This window comes from Trichechus manatus, unplaced genomic scaffold (genome assembly GCF_000243295.1).
Source record: "Trichechus manatus latirostris isolate Lorelei unplaced genomic scaffold, TriManLat1.0 scaffold00057, whole genome shotgun sequence".
In the NCBI taxonomy this organism is placed as follows: Eukaryota; Metazoa; Chordata; class Mammalia; order Sirenia; family Trichechidae; genus Trichechus; species Trichechus manatus.
Genome location: NW_004443993.1, coordinates 11,496,419 through 11,512,903, shown reverse-complemented (window position 1 = coordinate 11,512,903; position 16,485 = coordinate 11,496,419). Strand labels below are relative to the sequence as shown.

The following is a 16,485-nucleotide window of genomic DNA, read 5'->3' as shown; positions in this document are numbered from 1 at the left end:
CGACCACATCCCACCCCACCCCGCCTCCCAGCCACCCCTCCTGGGCTCAAACCTGGGTTGGGGCCACGGGGCCAGAGTAGAGGGTCAGAGGCTGCCATGGAGACATTCAGCCTCAGAGAAACGAGTAACTGAGAGGTCCCCGACTCTGACCCAGCACGGACCCCAAAGACACGGTCCTAGACTGCGAACAACCAGGTGACGCTTTCCCCCACTGGGGGGGGGGGACACTCCAGACCCCAAGGTACCAGGCGGAGGTTAGGGCCCAGGGGCACAGAGCCACAGCCCCACCAGGCTCAGCGTGGTGGCCCACCTCCCTCCCTGCCCGGAGCGTGCCCCCAGGAGCGTCTCCACACAAGGCGGCTGACCCACCAGACGCCACAGCGCTCACAGCCCCGCCCGCGTGTGCGGACCCCGGGGCCCCCGCAGGTGCACGGCTCGGCTGGGATGTGCGGACCCCAGGGCCCCCGCAGGTGCACGGCTCGGCTGGGATGTGCGGACCCCAGGGCCCCCGGCAGGTGCACGGCTGGGCTGGGAGAAGCCGTGGCCAAGGGCATTCCAGTGGCTCCGTGGGTGTCAGTGGGCAAGGGCAGCAGCTGGGAGAGGACTCCTGAGGGAAGAGGCTGGTCGGGCACCCCAGGAGGCTACAGAACCACCACAGGGCCTCCACGCTGCCCCAGGGGCGCCAGCGTCCCCAGGCAAGGGCCACATGTCACTCTCACACACTGAGTGGAAGACCCAGGGGACCTGAGTGCCCGCCCTCATGGGCCCTGGACCGCGGTGGGGAAGGGACGGTGAACACATAAACCACCAAAACCCACTGCCGTGGAGTCAACCCCAAGTCCTGGTGACCCCATGTGTGTCAGAGTCCACCAGAAGAGCCTCAGAAGAAAGGCCTGGCAATCTACTTTTGAAAACTCAGCCACTGAAAACCCTACAGAGCACAGTTCTACTCTGCGCACGTAGGGTTGCCATGAGTCAGGGTTGACTCCCCGGTAGCTGGTTACTGTGAGTGGTCACACACCTTGGGAACACACAAAACCCCACTGAATCACACGTTAAGGAGTGAATTTTATGGCAGGGGAATCAGGCCTCAATTAAGAGCACAGCCCGGGTGGCCCCAGCACAGGTCCAGGCCCGGCGGGCTGTGGACACCCGTGACCTCTCGTGGCCGCACCTGCCGCCCTGGCTGCTCTCGGGCTCTCAGTCAGTGTCCCAACCCACCCAGGAGAGGGTCCAGATAAGGCCCCTGAGGCACCCTCCCCGGAGGACAAGTGACCCTCAGAGGCGGGGTCCTGGCTCTTGCTGCCGGCCTCTTGCTGCTGGCCTTGTGGGCCACGGGAGATGGACCCCTGCCTGGGGCTAATCTGGGATCCCGAAGCCCGAGGGAGGGAGGGAGAGTGGTGGCAGTTGGGCGAGTGGCGGAAGGTGCTGGAAGCTGACATAATGTTTTCTTTGGCTGCCCAACAGCAGAACAATTCACAGCTTCGTGTCTAGGGCGGAGGGGGAGAAGGAAAAGGAGAGAAGGCAGGAAGTCGGCGGTGGACCAAAGAGGAACATTCTAGACTCGTCTGGGGCCCTTGGGGCGGAGGCTCCTGCCCAGGAGGCCTGGACCCGGCCGCCAGCTGGAAGGAACACCACCGGCCGGAAGGAACACCACCACTAGCTGGAAGGAGCACCAGCTCAGCTCCCCTGTCAGCCCAGCCAAGTGGTCCTACCTGTGGGCCCCTCTCTGCCCATCAGGGCACCTGGGCCCAGAGTCCACGTGGCCCTGTCAATCTGCATTCTCCGAGGCTCTAGCTGTTCCCTTCCAGGGCTTTCTGCCTTCCGGGTCCAAACCTGAGGTCCTGGTCTCCCCCCACAAACCTGCCTCCCCACGGCGTCCTCCACCTCCGTCCTCCAGCCATCGGGCCAAGACCCCAGGGTCCATGCCAAGCCGCCTGCCCTCACTCCACACCTGCACCCTCAGGGCGGAGGGCGGTCGATCACCCACCACACTCTTTTTCCATCCCTACGTGAGCATCCACGCCAGCCCGGGTTTGCTCCAAGGCTGGGGACGTGCGGAGACAGGGACTGCTGATGGCATAAAGAAAGAGACCCTCCCATAGAGGCGTCTGAGTTCTCATGGGCTGTGGGGAGGGATGGCAGCTTCGGGCTCCACAACACCGAGCAGAGGCAGATCTGATATGAAGTTCCAACTGGTCCACCTAGGCTGCTTCTGGGTTGTTGGCTCCAGAAATACACTCCCTCCACACACACACACACACACTTGCCTACACACATATACACACCCATGCACACATGTACACACAGTGACATCCACACACGCAGAGATGCACATACCACACACACACACACGAGCACACGTGTGCACACTGTCACATATGCACCCTGCACACGCACACATGACCACGCATACACACATCCACGCACGCACGCCGCATGCACACAGCACACAGGCTGACATACGTGCACGCTCCGCACGTGTACACACACACGGAAACACACGCACATACACACACGTATGGAGAACTTCCCGGGCTTCGTGGACCCTCTGAGGCTGCTCTGCGCCCCTATGTCTCAGGGACCCTGAACTAAGGTGAGCCTGGACTTCCCAGTCAGGGACGGGATCCCGGAGACGGAGGCTGCCCTGCCCCTCCTGCCTTCCCTCCCTCCCTCCTATCTCGTCCCCCCTCTCACCCTCCCTCCTTCCGTTCCAGAAGCACAGACTGACGATGGGATGGGGCGGTTTTCCTCATCCACGCGATGCAGCCAGCGACGGTGCCCGCCTCCAACAAGAAACGCCTTTAAATAGTAGGACGGGGCCTGGGGGACTGAGGGGGGGGGCAGACGCTGGAGTCTGGGGGAGCAGTGGCGAGTCCCCCAGCCAGGATGGAGGGACAGCAAGGACGATGCCAAGGTCCCAAGCTCCTCTCACCCCAGACATGGCCAGTTATCTTCTGAAAAGGAAATCAGGTTTTAAAAATAGTCCGGGGAGGGGGAGACGTGTTGCGCTCTGGGGAGCGGGACAGCAGGCCCCGCGGCAGGGGGCAGAGAGCTATGCCTCCCAGCAGGCCACGTGAGCCAGGACCCCTGCGGGAGGGCACGGTGTTGCCTGCTTACTGGGCAGCGGGCGGGCGCACCCAGGGGCCCACTCCTCCCCAGCCTGCACAGTCAGAGCACCCAGACTGTTTGGGGTGAAGTCTCTCCTCCCCTCCACCCCCAGGGCCTCAGAGCTGCCTCTGCCTCCCACCTCCACCCCACGTGCGACCACGGCAAGCCCCTCCACATCTCAGAGTAGGTTTCCTCGGGAGAAGACGCTCAACAGACCTCGCTGAAAGATAACCAGTGAGTGAATGAATGAGGCCCAGATCATGGACCATCACACCCGGGGCAAAGAAGGTAGGGCCAGGGTTGCCTCAGCAATGACACCAAAAGCAAGGGGGGGGGGAGACGCCTGGATGGACAAGAGAGAAATGAAATCAGACTTCGAACAGACAGGAAACAAGTGTGCCCGCTGGGCCTGCGGGGTAAGGAAAGATGGGGGTGGCACAGTTTCACACTCCGGCCCTGTCCTCAGGGAGATGTGGGCAGCCCCTCGCCCGCAGCGAGCACCTACCGGGGCCAAGGTCCCGGGCTGTGCTGGGGGCCAGGCACATCCCACGAGCCGCGATGGCTAGCCCAGTGGCCAGGGCATTCTCAAGGAAGGGTGCTCAGCAGCATCACCTGCTCTGAGCACCCAATGTGCCCCGAGGGTTGGGGAGGAGGAAGTGGCCCAAGGGCATTCCAGCCCAGGACCAGCAAGAGGAAGCTGAGGACCACTGGGAGCAGGCGGGGGAGGAACAGCAGGAAAAGGAGGGCGTTCAGGAGCACCCACCACACCTTGCTCGTGGACACGGTTCACTCGGCCCCACTCCAGCCTGCGAAGCAAAGAAGTGCCCACACCAACCGTGCACGTGTATGCATACACACATCCCTCCATCCCCTCCTCCTCTCTCCCCCTTGCTCACTCTGCTTCAGCCACGTGGGCCTCCTCCCTGTTCCTCCAACTCACCAGGCACGGCCCTGCCCCAGGGCCTTTGCACAGGCTGTTCCCTCTGCCTGGAACATTCTTCTCCCAGGTCTCCACCTGGCTCCTGGCCACGCCCATCCCCCCACAGCAGCCAGAGGGCGCCTGTGAGCACCTGTGCCAGTTACCACGTGATTTAATTATCTCATTTTATAGAAGGTGAAATAGGGCTTTGGAGACATTCAGGAAGTTTCCCAAAGTCAAAGGTGAAAACCCATACGATCACATCTCAGAGTCAGAAAGACCTCCAACAAAATTCGACATGAATTTTATGTCCCAAAACACTGCGAAGAAACTAGAAACTATTAAGAAACTACAAAAAGAAAGAAAGAAAAAAAGGAACTGCCTTAACTTAAAAAAAGGAGTATAAACCAAAAATGACCGGGGAACACATTAACGGCAAACACATGACAAGGAGCACTGCCCTCAGAGCTCCAATGCAGTGGAGGTGCTGGCCAGTGCAATAAGACAAGACAAAGAAAAAAGAAAAGGAACGACGATGGGAAAGGAGAAGATAGGACAGTCATCTGCAAACAACTGTGTTCAGAAAATCCAGGACAATCAACTGACCAACTACTGGAACTAAATGGAGCAGAGCCAGGCAGCCAGGTCCCAGGGACTGACCCAAGGTCATGCTCGAGTGCGCAGTAAAGAGCTGGACTCGAGCCCCTGCCCTTTGTACTGAGCGCCCTGCTCTCTACACGGCCCGCCTTCTCTGGTTTCACACTTGGGTTAATTTTTTTTTTTATTGTTGTGCTTTAAGTGAAAGTTTACAATTCATGTCAGTCTCTCATACAAAACTTTATACGTACATTGTTATGTGACTCTAGTTGCTCTCCCCATACTGTGACAGCACACTCCTCCTTTCCACCCTGGATTTCCCGTGTCCATTCACCCAGCTCCTGACCCTCTCTCTGCCTTCTTATCTCACCTCCAGACAGGAGCTGCCCATATAGTCTCATGTATCTACTTGAGCTAAGAAGCACGCTCCTCACGAGTATCATCTATGTCCCCATAGTCCAGTCTAATCTTTGTCCGAAGAGTTGGCCTCAGGAATGGTTTTAGTTTTGGGCTAACAGAGAGTCCAGGGGCCATGTTTTCTGGGGTCCCTCCAGTAATAAACAAACCACCAAGTCTGGTCTTTTTACTAGAATTTGAGTTCTGTACCCCACTTTTCTCCCGCTCCGTTAGGAACTCTCTGTTGTCTTCCCTGTCAGGCCGATCAGTGGTGGTAGCCGGGCACCATCTTGTTCTTCTGGTCTCAGGCTGATGAAGCCTCTGATCTATGTGGCCCTTTCTGTCTCTTGGGCTAATATTTTCCTTGTGACTTTGGTGTTCTTCATTCTCCTTTGCTCCATGTGGGTTGGGACCAATTGATGCATCTTAGATGGCCGCTCACTAACTTTTAAGACCCCAGACGCCACTCACTAAAGTAGAACGCAGAAGATTTTCTTAATAAATTTTGTTATGCCAGTTGACCTAGATGTCTCCTGAAACTATGGTCCCCAGACCCCTGTCCCTGCTACTCTGTCCCTCGAAGTGTTTGGCTGTAGTCAGGAAACTTCTTAGCTTTGGTTTAGTCCAGTTGTGCTGACTTCCCCTGTAGTGTGGGCTGTCCTTCCCTTTACCTAAGATAATTCTTGTCTATTATCTAGTTAGTAAATACACTTGGGTTAATTTTTACCTGTAAAATCTAGATGACTCTCTCTGGTTAACAGGGTCATTGGGAAGAGTCCCCGTACTTCAGGGGAGCTGAAACCCCAGTAGCTGCGAGTCTTTCCCCACAACTATTTGCACCTGGTATGATATTCAACAGCTGTGAATCTGGGCTCAACACTACGGAACGGCAGAAATAAAGACCTTTAATGTTTCTGCCTTATCTCAGACTTTGACCATCAGTATTAAGACAGGAAAAAACTATGAATTCTCAAGTTAATAGCTGAGTGGGGTAGTTAATATTTCAAAAGACATGTTATTGAACGCTGGTCAATGATACGTTTATGTTCAAGTGTTTACAGGTGGGTTGTACCGAGTCTGCGACTTTGAAATGCACCCAGAAAAATAAGCTGGCTGGAGAGATGGACGGAGGGATGGCTATGAAGGTACAGATGGATGGGAAGAATACGGAAAAACGTCAATTGTAGGACCTAGGTGGTGAGCAGTGGGTTATCATGGATTCAACTGTGTCCCCCCAAAATATGTGTGTCAACTTGTTTAGGCCATGATTCCCAGTATTGTGTGATTGTCCACTATTTTATCATCCGTTGTGATTCTCCTATGTGTTGTAAATCCTACCTCTGTGATGTTAATGAGGCAGGATTAGAGGTAGTTATGTTAATGAGGCAGGACTCAATCTACAAGATTAGGTTGTGTCTTGAGTCAATCTCTTTTAAAATATAAAAGAGAGAAGTGAGTAGAGAGACATGGGGACCTCATACCACCAAGAAACAAGAGCAAGGAGAATAGCGCATCCTTTGGACCCTGGGTCCCTGCGCTGAGAAGCTCCTCGACCAGGGAAGACTGCCGACAAGGACCTTCCCCCAGAGTCGACAAAGAAGGCCTTCCCCTGGGGCTGACGCCCTGAATTTGGACTTCTAGCCTCCTAGATTGTGAGAGAATAAACTTCCGTTTGTTGAAGCCACCCACTTGTGGTATTTCTGTTATAGCAGTACTAGATAACTAAGACATAGGTGTTCACTGTCCAATTCTTTAAACTTTTCAGTACATTTGAAGGTTTTCTTAATGAAAACCCTTTTTCCCCAGTTATGGATTGAATAGTGTCCCCTAAACATATGTGTTGGAGTTCTAACCCCTGTACCTGGGGGCGTACTCCTGTTTGGAAATAGCATCTTCTTTCTGTGTCAATGAGGCCATACCAGAGTAGAATCCAAAAAACCAAACCCAGCCACCGAGTGGATTCCGACCCATAGCGACCCTATAGGACAGAGTAGAACTGCCCCCTAGGGTTTCCAAGTAGCAGATGGTGAATTTAAACTGCCGACCTTTTGGTTAGCAGCCGAGCTCTTAACCACTGCGCCACCAGGGCTACCTGAGTAGAGTGGATTCTAAATCTACTAATCACTCTTGAGTTATAAAAAGAGCAGATTAGATGCACAAGCAGGAGAAAGACACCACGTGAGGACTGTCTACAAGCCAAGGCACCAGGGGACGCCCGGGCTACCGAAGCGGAAGGAATCCACACGGCCGTGACCGTGATTGCACCTTTAGCCTCCAGAGCTGGGAGACAAGAAACTTCCGCTCTTCAAAGCTCCCCACTCATAGTGTCTGTTAGAGCAGCACTAAGGAACTGAGACAAGCAGGTTAAAGGGGAGGTTTGACCTTAGATGTCAGGTGTTTTCAAACTTTGGGGAAATATGTTTTCTGAGCAGGTTCTGCCCAAGGAGTCTGTGGTCACACAGGGAACAGCGAACACTGAGCCCCACAGTGCACCAGGCCCTGTACCCCGGCTTTACACACATTCGCTCGTTCCACCCTTGAGAAGGCACACTCCTGCCTCAGGACCTTTGCACTTGCTGGTCCCCAGACATCTGCCTGGCTGGCTCCTCGTCCTCCACCAGTCAGGTCTCAGCTGGAATGTCACCTCTCCGGAGAGCCCTTCCCTGACCCCCTGACCACGGCAGCCCCTTCCCAGCCCTCCCCGGCCCTGTCTACACATTCCGTCTTACTTTCTGCACGGTACGCATCACTGTCTGAAATGATCTCGTTTCTTGTCTTGCTCCTTCCCGTGAGAGCAGAGACCTGCACTGTGTCATCCCCGGCTGTTTCCCCACGACCTGGCCCACTGGCTGGCATGCAGTAGGAGCTCAATAACTACTGGTAAGGCGGAGGTGGGGCTGGGATGGGGGGAGAGGATGGATTTTTTAATATGCAATTCATTTTATTTTTGTTGTTGTTGAGAATATACACAGCAGAACATACACCAATTCAACACCTTCCCCATGTACAATTCAGTGACATTGATTACGTTCCTCAAGCTGTACAGCCATTCTCATTGTCCTTTTCCAAGTTGTTCCTCCCCCATTAAACTAAACTCACTGCCCCCTAAGCTTCCTATCTAACCTTTGAAGTTGCTGTTGTCAATCTGATCCCATAGAGATAGTTCCTAAAGAGCACAATGCTCGAGGCAGACAGTCTTTACTAGTAAAGCTAAACTGTCGTTTGGTTTTAAGAAGACTTCCAGGGACATTTTTGGTTTAAGGTTTAGATGATCTCAGGGCAACAGTTTCGGGGGTTGAGAGGATGGATTTGGGAGAGTCTCAGGAAGGAGAATGGCCAGGACGTCAGGATCCTTGGCTATGGGAGGGGAGGAGAGAAGGAAGCAAATCTCAGACCTGGTTCAAGCACACAGTGGGGCTCACCCACACGGAAGCCCAGAGAGGGGGCGCAGTCTCAGGGAGAACATGTGAGAACAGTCGAGCGGTGCTCAGGGCTGGCACGCTCAGGAGACAGCTGGGGTGGGGGGATCCAGGCTGGCGGGCTCAGGGGGTGCTCAGGGCTGGCGGGCTGGGGGGGGTGCTCAGGGCTGGCGGGCTGGGGGGGGCGCTCAGGGCTGGAGGGGGGTGCTTGGGGCTGACGTGCTCAGGAGACAGCGGGGGGCTGGGGTGAGCAGCAGAAGCCCAGGGCAGCCCCCGGCACAAAGCAGGGGCAGCCGTAACGAAGCACCACACACAGGGGCTTCCAGCAGCAGGAGCTCACTCCCTCACGGCTCCGGAGGCCCGGAGTCGCCGTGAAGGTGTGGGCAGGCACCTGCTCTCTGAAGGCTCTAAGGGAGGGTCCTCCCCAGCCTCCTGCAGCTTCTGGGGTTGCCGTGATCCTCGGCATTCCTGGGCTCATGGACGCACGCCCCCATCTCCACTACGTCCTCACATGGCTGCCCTCCCTCTGGGTCTGTCTCCGGGTCCTAGCCTCCTCCTCCCACAGGGACACCAGTCACACTGGGCCAGGGCCGCCTGGTGACCTCACCTAACCTGACACCATCTTTAAAGACCCTATTTCCAAACAAGGCCACCTTCCCAGGCAGCAGGGGTTAGGAGCTCAACATTTCTTTTTGGGGGACACAAATCAACCCCCAACAGGGGCCGATCAGGACAAGACTGAAGACCCTGCTGTCCCCAGGAAGACCTGAAGCACCGGGGCTGCCAGGCCTGAGCCGGAGGGGGCTGGGGGGGGGGCCTGGGGACACCACCTACACCCGGTCCTGCACCCCATTCCTGCACCCTGATCCTGCACACCATGCCTGCATCCCATCCCTGCACCCCAACCCTGCACCCCATCCCTGCACCCTGATCCTGCACCCCGTCCCTGCACCCCAATCCTGCAGACCTGGGAAGCCCACACTCCTCTGGGTTTGCCTCAGCCTGTCAGACTGGCCCTCTGCCCTCCCAGGGACTGTGCTCCCTCCCTGGGCTTCAGGGCTCGGCCCCTGCAGTAGTCATCCAGCCACTGTCCCCACTGAGCCAAGCTCCTCAAGGCCACAGCCCCAGGCCACCACTGGCCAGGCAGAGTCCCAGCAGACATCCTGTTTGCTAACCGGCTGTCTCTGCTCTGGAAACTGTGGGCCTGCTGGAGCGCAGACTACGCCCGTCGCAACCTTGGCTTGGCCCGTATGCGCTGACTCTGCCACCGCTGAACACGGGACGGGCAGAACCACATGACCTCCAGGGATGCAGACCCTGGGCCCAGAAAGAGTCCCCAGGGGGCGACAGGAGCCGTCCAGCCCACCCCCAGGACCCTCCTGCCCTGGCCTCTCTAGAAGCCACTGCGAGGGGCCCTGACGCCCCCTGCAAACAAGACTCCCATTCCCAGAAGACAGAGGCCCAGCCTCCGCGGGGCCAGGTGACACGTCCCTGTCCCCGTACCCACCCCAGCCACCTGTGCGTCTGCCTCACGCAGGCCACGCTGCAGTCCCGCCTTGGAGGGTGAGGCATGGGTGACGTCCGTCTGCCCAGTTCCATCAAGAGCCCCACGGGGCAAGGCCTCGTGTCCCCCGCTTCCCTCCACGTCCCCGCACTGGGTCCAATGCCAAGAAACCCCAGAGGGCTGCCTGGGGCCTCAGGGAGCCCCACCCATGCCAGAAGCCAGGGGCAGGTCCTGCCTCCCCAAAGCACTCTGTCTGGGTGTGGGGGCCACGGGGGCCTCCAGAGGAAAACGCCAGCCGCCATCACCAACATGGATGAGGACGGAGGCGGCACCCTTAGAGGCCCATTACAGGAAGTGGCCCCGCTGGGATGGCGCCGCAGCCTTAAGCCTGTCCAAGGACAAGGTCTCCCCTTCCAGTGGCAGCCCCAGTCTGACAAAAATGCACTTGGGGAGCAGCTCCCACCCACAGGATCACGCAGCGGTTCAAGACCAGCGTGTGAGGTTGCTTGGCCCAGTTTTCCTCCCAGGTATATTTTTACCCTCTAGCCACCTTGGGCCGGGCTGCAGATGTCGACATTTGGATTCTGGGGTGCCCGGAGCCCCTGAGCCAGGATGGCACCACTCAGCTGGGGGCTGTTCCTTGGCCTGGTCTTGTCACCTGTGGTGAGTGTCCTCTCCAGTCAGGTCACAGAGCACCAGGCCACCAATGCTGCTGACAGTGGGGGCATGGGTGGGCACTGTCATCTCCGATTGCACTAAGAGACCCAGGCCTCACCTCCCAACGTGGCCTTGCTGTTGCTGTTGGCAGCTGCCACTGAGTCGGCTCCAGCTCTGGGCGACCCCGTTCACAACAAAACGGAACACTGCCTGGTCCCGTGCCATCCCCACAATTGGCTGTAGATCGAACCGTTGGGATCCACAGGGTTTTCAATGGCTGATTTTCAAAAGTCAATCGCCAGGCCTTTCTTCCTAGTCTGTCTTAGTCTGGAAGCTCTGCTGAAACCTGTTTAGCATAACAGCAACATACAAGCCTCCACGGACAAACGAGTGGTCAGACAGGTACATGAAGTGCACTGGCCGGAATAAACCTGTATCTCCCGCATGAAAGGAGAGAATTCGGAAACATGGACTACCTTCCCCAAAAGGGAGGGTGGTCAAGGACTCCAGAACTCCAAAAGGTTGGGGCTGGGGCACTTTTCCTCAAGGCCAAGAGGGGCAACACCTGCCCAAGGCCCCATAGCAAGGTGGTCACCAAGCAAGGTGGAGCCCAGGGCCCCACTCCCGGGCCAGGCTCGGGGGAAGTTACAAGAGCTCCTACTGTAAAGGCCACCCCGTCTGTCTGTCTGTCGCACTGTGGGAGCTGCGTGTTGCCGTGATGCTGGAAGCTATGCCACGGGTATTTCAAATACCAGCAGGGTCATCCGTGGTGGAGAGGTTTCAGCGGAGCTTCCAGACTAAGACAGACTAGAAAGAAAAGACCCCCCGGTCTACTTCTGAAAACACTGGCCAGTGAAAACCTTATGAATAGCAGTGGAACATTGCCTGATACAGTGCCGGAAGATGAGCCTCTCACATTGGAAGGCGCTCAAAATATGACTGGGGAAGAGCCGCCTCCTCAAAGTAGAACTGACCTTAATGACGTGGATAGAGCCAAGCTTTCGGGTCCTTCGTTTGCTGATGTGGCACAACTCATAAGAAAAAGAAACAGCTGCAAACATCCATTAATAATCGGAACGTGGAATGTACAAAGTATGAATCTAGGGAAATCAGAAGCGCTCAAAAATAAAATGGAATGCATAAACATCAATACCTTAGGCATTAGTTAGCTGAAATGGACTGGCATTGGCCATTTTGAATCGGACAATCATACGGTCTACTGTGCCAGGAATAACAACTTGAAGAGGAATGGCGTTGCCTTCATCATCAAAAAGAACATTTCAAGATCTATCCTGAAGTACAACACTTTCAGTGATAGGATAATATCCATACGCCTACAAGGAAGATCAGTTAATATGGCCATTATTCAAATTTACACATCAAACACTAAGACCAAAGATAAACAAATTGAAGATTTTTATCAACTTCAGCAGCCTGATATTGATCAAACAGGCAATCGAGACGCATTGCTAATTGCTGGTGATTGGAATGCGAATGTTGGAAACAAAGCAGAAGGACTGGTAGTTGGAAAATATGGCCTTGGTGACAGAAACAAAGTCGGAGATCACATGATAGAATTTTGCAAGACCACTGACCTATTCACTGAAAATATCTTTCTTCAATAACATAAATGGAGACTATACACGTAGACCTCAGCAGATGGAATACACAGGAATCAAATCGACTACATGTGTGGAAAGCGATGATGGAAAAGCTCAACATCATCAATCAGAACAGGGCCAGGGGCCGACAGCAGAATAGACCATCAATTGCTCATATGTAAGTTTAAGTTGAAGCCGAAGAAAATTAAAACAAGTCCATGAGAGCCAAAGTACAACCTTGGGTACATCCCACTTGAATTTAGAGACCATCTCAAAAACAGATCTGGCGTGATGAACACTAGTGACCGAAGACCAGACGAGTTGTGGGATGACCTCAGGGACATCATAAATGAAGAAAGCAAACAGTAATTAAAAAACAGGCAAGAGGGAAGACCAGAATGGCTGTTGGAAGAGACTCGGAAACTTGCTCCTGAACTTAGAGTAGCTAAAACGAAAGGAAGAAATGATGAAGCAAAAGAGTTGAACAGATTTCAAAGGGCAGCTCAAGAAGACAAAGTAAAGAATTATTATAACGTGTGCAAAGACCTGGAGTTAAAAACTAAAAGGGAAGAACACACTCAGCATTTCTCAAGCCAAAAGAACTGAAGAAAAACTTCAAGCCTCGAGCTGCAATAGTGAAGGATTCTCTGGGGAAAATATTAAACAATGCAGGAAGCACCAAAAGAAGATGGAAGGAATACACAGAGTCACTGTACCAAAAAGAATTGGTCAACGTTCACCCATTTCAGGAGGGAGCATATGATCAGGAACCGATGGTACTGAAGGAAGAGGTCCAAGCTGCACTGAAGGCACCGGGGAAAAACAAGGCTCCAGGAACTGACAGAATACCAATTGAGATGCTTCAGCAAATGGATGCAGCGCTGGAAGTGCTCACACATCTATGCCAAGAAATGTGGAAGACAGCTACCTGGCAAACTGACTGGCAGAGATCCGTATATATGCCCATTCCAAAGAAAAGTGACGGAATAGAATAATTATCAAACACTATCATTAATATAACACACAAGTAAAATTTTGCTAAAGATCATTCAAAAACAGCTGCAGCTGTACATCGACATGGAATTGCCAAAGCTTCAAGCTGGATTCAGAAGAGAACATGGAACAAGGGATATCATTGCTGATGTCAGATAGATCCTGGCTGAAAGCACAGAATACTAGAAAGATGTTCACCTGTGTTTTATTCACTATGCAAAGGTATTCAATTGTATGGATGGTAACAAATTATGGAAAACATTCAGAAGAATGGGAATTCCAGAACACTTAATTGTGCTCATGCAGAACCTGTACATAGACCAAGAGGCAGTCATTCAAACAGAACAAGGGGATACCGCGTGGTTTAAAATCAGGAAAGGTGTGCATCAGGGTTGTATCCTTTCACCATACTTATTCAACCTGTGTCCTGAGCAAATAATCCAAGAAGCTGGACTATATGAAGAAGAACAAGGTATCAAGATTGGAGGAAGACTCATTAACAACCTGCGTTATGCAGATGACACAGCCTTGCTTGCTGAAAGTGAAGAGGACTTGAAGCACTTACTGATGAAGATCAAAGACCACAGCCTTCAGTATGGATTACACCTCAACATAAAGAAAACAAAAATCCTCACAACTGGACCAATAAGCAACATCATGATAAACGGAGAAAAGATTGAAGTTGTCAAGGATTTCATTTTACTTGGCTCCACAATCAACATCCATGAAAGCAGCAGCCAGAAAATCAAATGACATATTGCACTGGGCAAATCTGCTATAAAAGACCTCTTTAAAGTGTTAAAAAGCAAAGATTTCACTTTGACGACTAATGTGTACCCAAGCCAAGCCATAGTATTTTCAGTTACCTCATATTCGCGTGAAAGCTGGACAATGAATAAGAAAGATCAAAGAACTGATGCCTTGAAATTATGGTGTTGGTGAAGAATACTGAATATACCATGGCCTGCCAAAAGAATGAACAAATCTGTCTTGGAAGAAATACAACCAGAGTGCTCCTTGGAAGTGAGGATGGCAAGACTACGTTTCATATACTTTGGACGTGTTATCAGGAGGGACCGGACCCTGGAGAAGGACATCATGCATGGTGAAGTAGAGGGTCAGCGAAAAAGAGGAAGACCCTCAATGAGATGGACTGACACAGCGGCTGCAACAATGGGTTCAAGCATAACAACGACTGTGAGGATGGCGCAGGACTGGGCAGTGTTTCGATGGCACCTAACAACAACGTATGTCGAGAGGAGTCGCTGGGTGGTGCAAACGGTGAACGAACTCAGCTGCTAACTGAAAGGCTGGAGGTTCTCATCCACCCAGAGGTGCCTCTGAATAAAGGCCTGGTGATCTACTTCCGAAAAATCAGCCACTGAAAACGCTACGGAGCACAGTTCTATTCTGACACACATGGGGTTGCCATAAGTCGGGTTGACTGGACAGCAACTGGTTGGTTAATAAGTCAAGAGTTTGCGCTAGGCACGGGTGCCTAATGCTTAACTCACATTCTCTGGCTCACACCTCACTTCTGTCCTGGGAGGCTAGGGCTATAACTGCACCCATTTAACAGATGAGAAAAGGGAGGCTCTGAGGTCAAACTAGTTGCCTGATGTGGCAGCCGGCCTCCAAGATGCCCCAATGACTTCTGCCTCATTGTACCCACGCCCTTGTGTAGTCCCTTCCCACAACATATCCGTGTTGGTCTGTGTGACCAACAGAATATGGCAGATGTGATGGAGCGTGACTTCTTAGGGTAGGTCCTAAAAGACACTGCCCTGTCTGCTTGGCTCTTATATCGCTCCCTGTGGGGGAAGCCAGCCACCATGTTGTGAGGACACTCAAGCAGCCTGTGGTAGCTGAGGCCTCCAGCCAACAGCCACGTGAGGAAACCACCTTGGAAGTGGCTCCTCCAGCTCCAGTGAAGCCTTCAGATAATGTCGCCCAAACCTACAGCTGGACTGCAAGCTCTGAGAGACCTGAGGTGGAACCCCCCAGATTCCTGCTCCACAGAAACTGTGAGATAATAAATTTACTCCTTTTTTTAAATTTTTTTTTATTGTACTTTAGGTGAAGGTGTACAGAACAAATAGCTTCTCATTAAACAATTAGTACAGATATTGTTTTATGACATTGGTTAACAACCCCACGACCTGTCAGCTCTCTCCCTTCTTGACCTTAGGTTCCCTATTACCCACTCTCCTGTCACCTCCTGCCTTCTCGTCCTTGTCCCTGGGCTGGCGTGTCCCGTTAGTCTTTTGTTTTACGGGGCTGTCTAATCTTTGGCTGAAGGGTGAACACTGGGAGTGACTTCATTACCGAGCTATAAGGGTGTCCGGGGGCCATATACTATTGTTGTAAGCCGCTCAGTTTCAGAGTCATCTGTTACACAGCAAAAGGTAACTGACACACCTGGGGTCTCCACGTGGCCCCTCAAGGCAAAGACGAGGGGAACCCTTTGACGGGGCGGAACTCATTGCTCTCTTAGAGTCCTGGCCTTTTCCTTGGTAGCCTGTTTGGCAACTACGCAATTACCTGTTTAACGCCAGCTCTCCCCGGGGGAGCTCCCGGAGGGCTGTGTCTCTGTCACCTGTGTCCCCAGCGCCCTCGGCACACTGCCTGCTACCAGAAGGCCCTTGGTAAGCGTTTGAACAGAAACGGATGGTGCCTCCCTGCCCTCCCCTCCTCCTCTCCCCTCGCTCACTCCACTCAATCCAGACAGGCCTCCTCGCTGTTCCTCCAACTCACCAGGCACTATCCTGTCTCAGGGCCTTTGCGCTTGCTGTTCCCTCTGCCTGGACCACTCCTCCTCAACATTCAGGTCTAGATCAAAGGTCACCTCCTCAGGGCAGCCTTCCCCGACCACCCCGGCTACAGTGTTCCCCTTCCCTGCCCTCTGACCCATATTATACATTGCAGCCCTGTGCTGGTCTCCTTTCCTTTCATAGTTTTACTCCTCTGATGTCAGATCCCTTAGAGGTTCTGGGCCCAAGAGGCCCGCAATTGCCTCTTGCTTCAACACTGTAGTCGAGACGTGGTAGGGCCGCCAACGCCAGCATCTTCTCCCCGTCCTTGGTGCCTCCTGGGAATCATGATGAGGCCTGGAGCCAAGGCATAGAGTGCTCAGCAGAGGACTCAAACGGGGAGTGGGAGGAGCTGAACACTGCAGAGTTAAACATGGAGTTACCATACGACCTAGCAATTCCGCTCCTAGGTATATGCCCCAGAGACTTGACAATGAACACACCTGCTCTGACAGGGATCACAACAGAGGGTCCTGGG

General features: G+C 53.5%; 1 protein-coding gene across 1 annotated transcript in view; it reads right to left on the bottom strand.

The window, feature by feature from the left end:
* The window catches only part of PIP5K1C (phosphatidylinositol-4-phosphate 5-kinase type 1 gamma), a 65,818-nt gene that overhangs the window by 32,412 nt on the left and 16,921 nt on the right, over window positions 1–16,485 (bottom strand). The window lies entirely within an intron of this gene.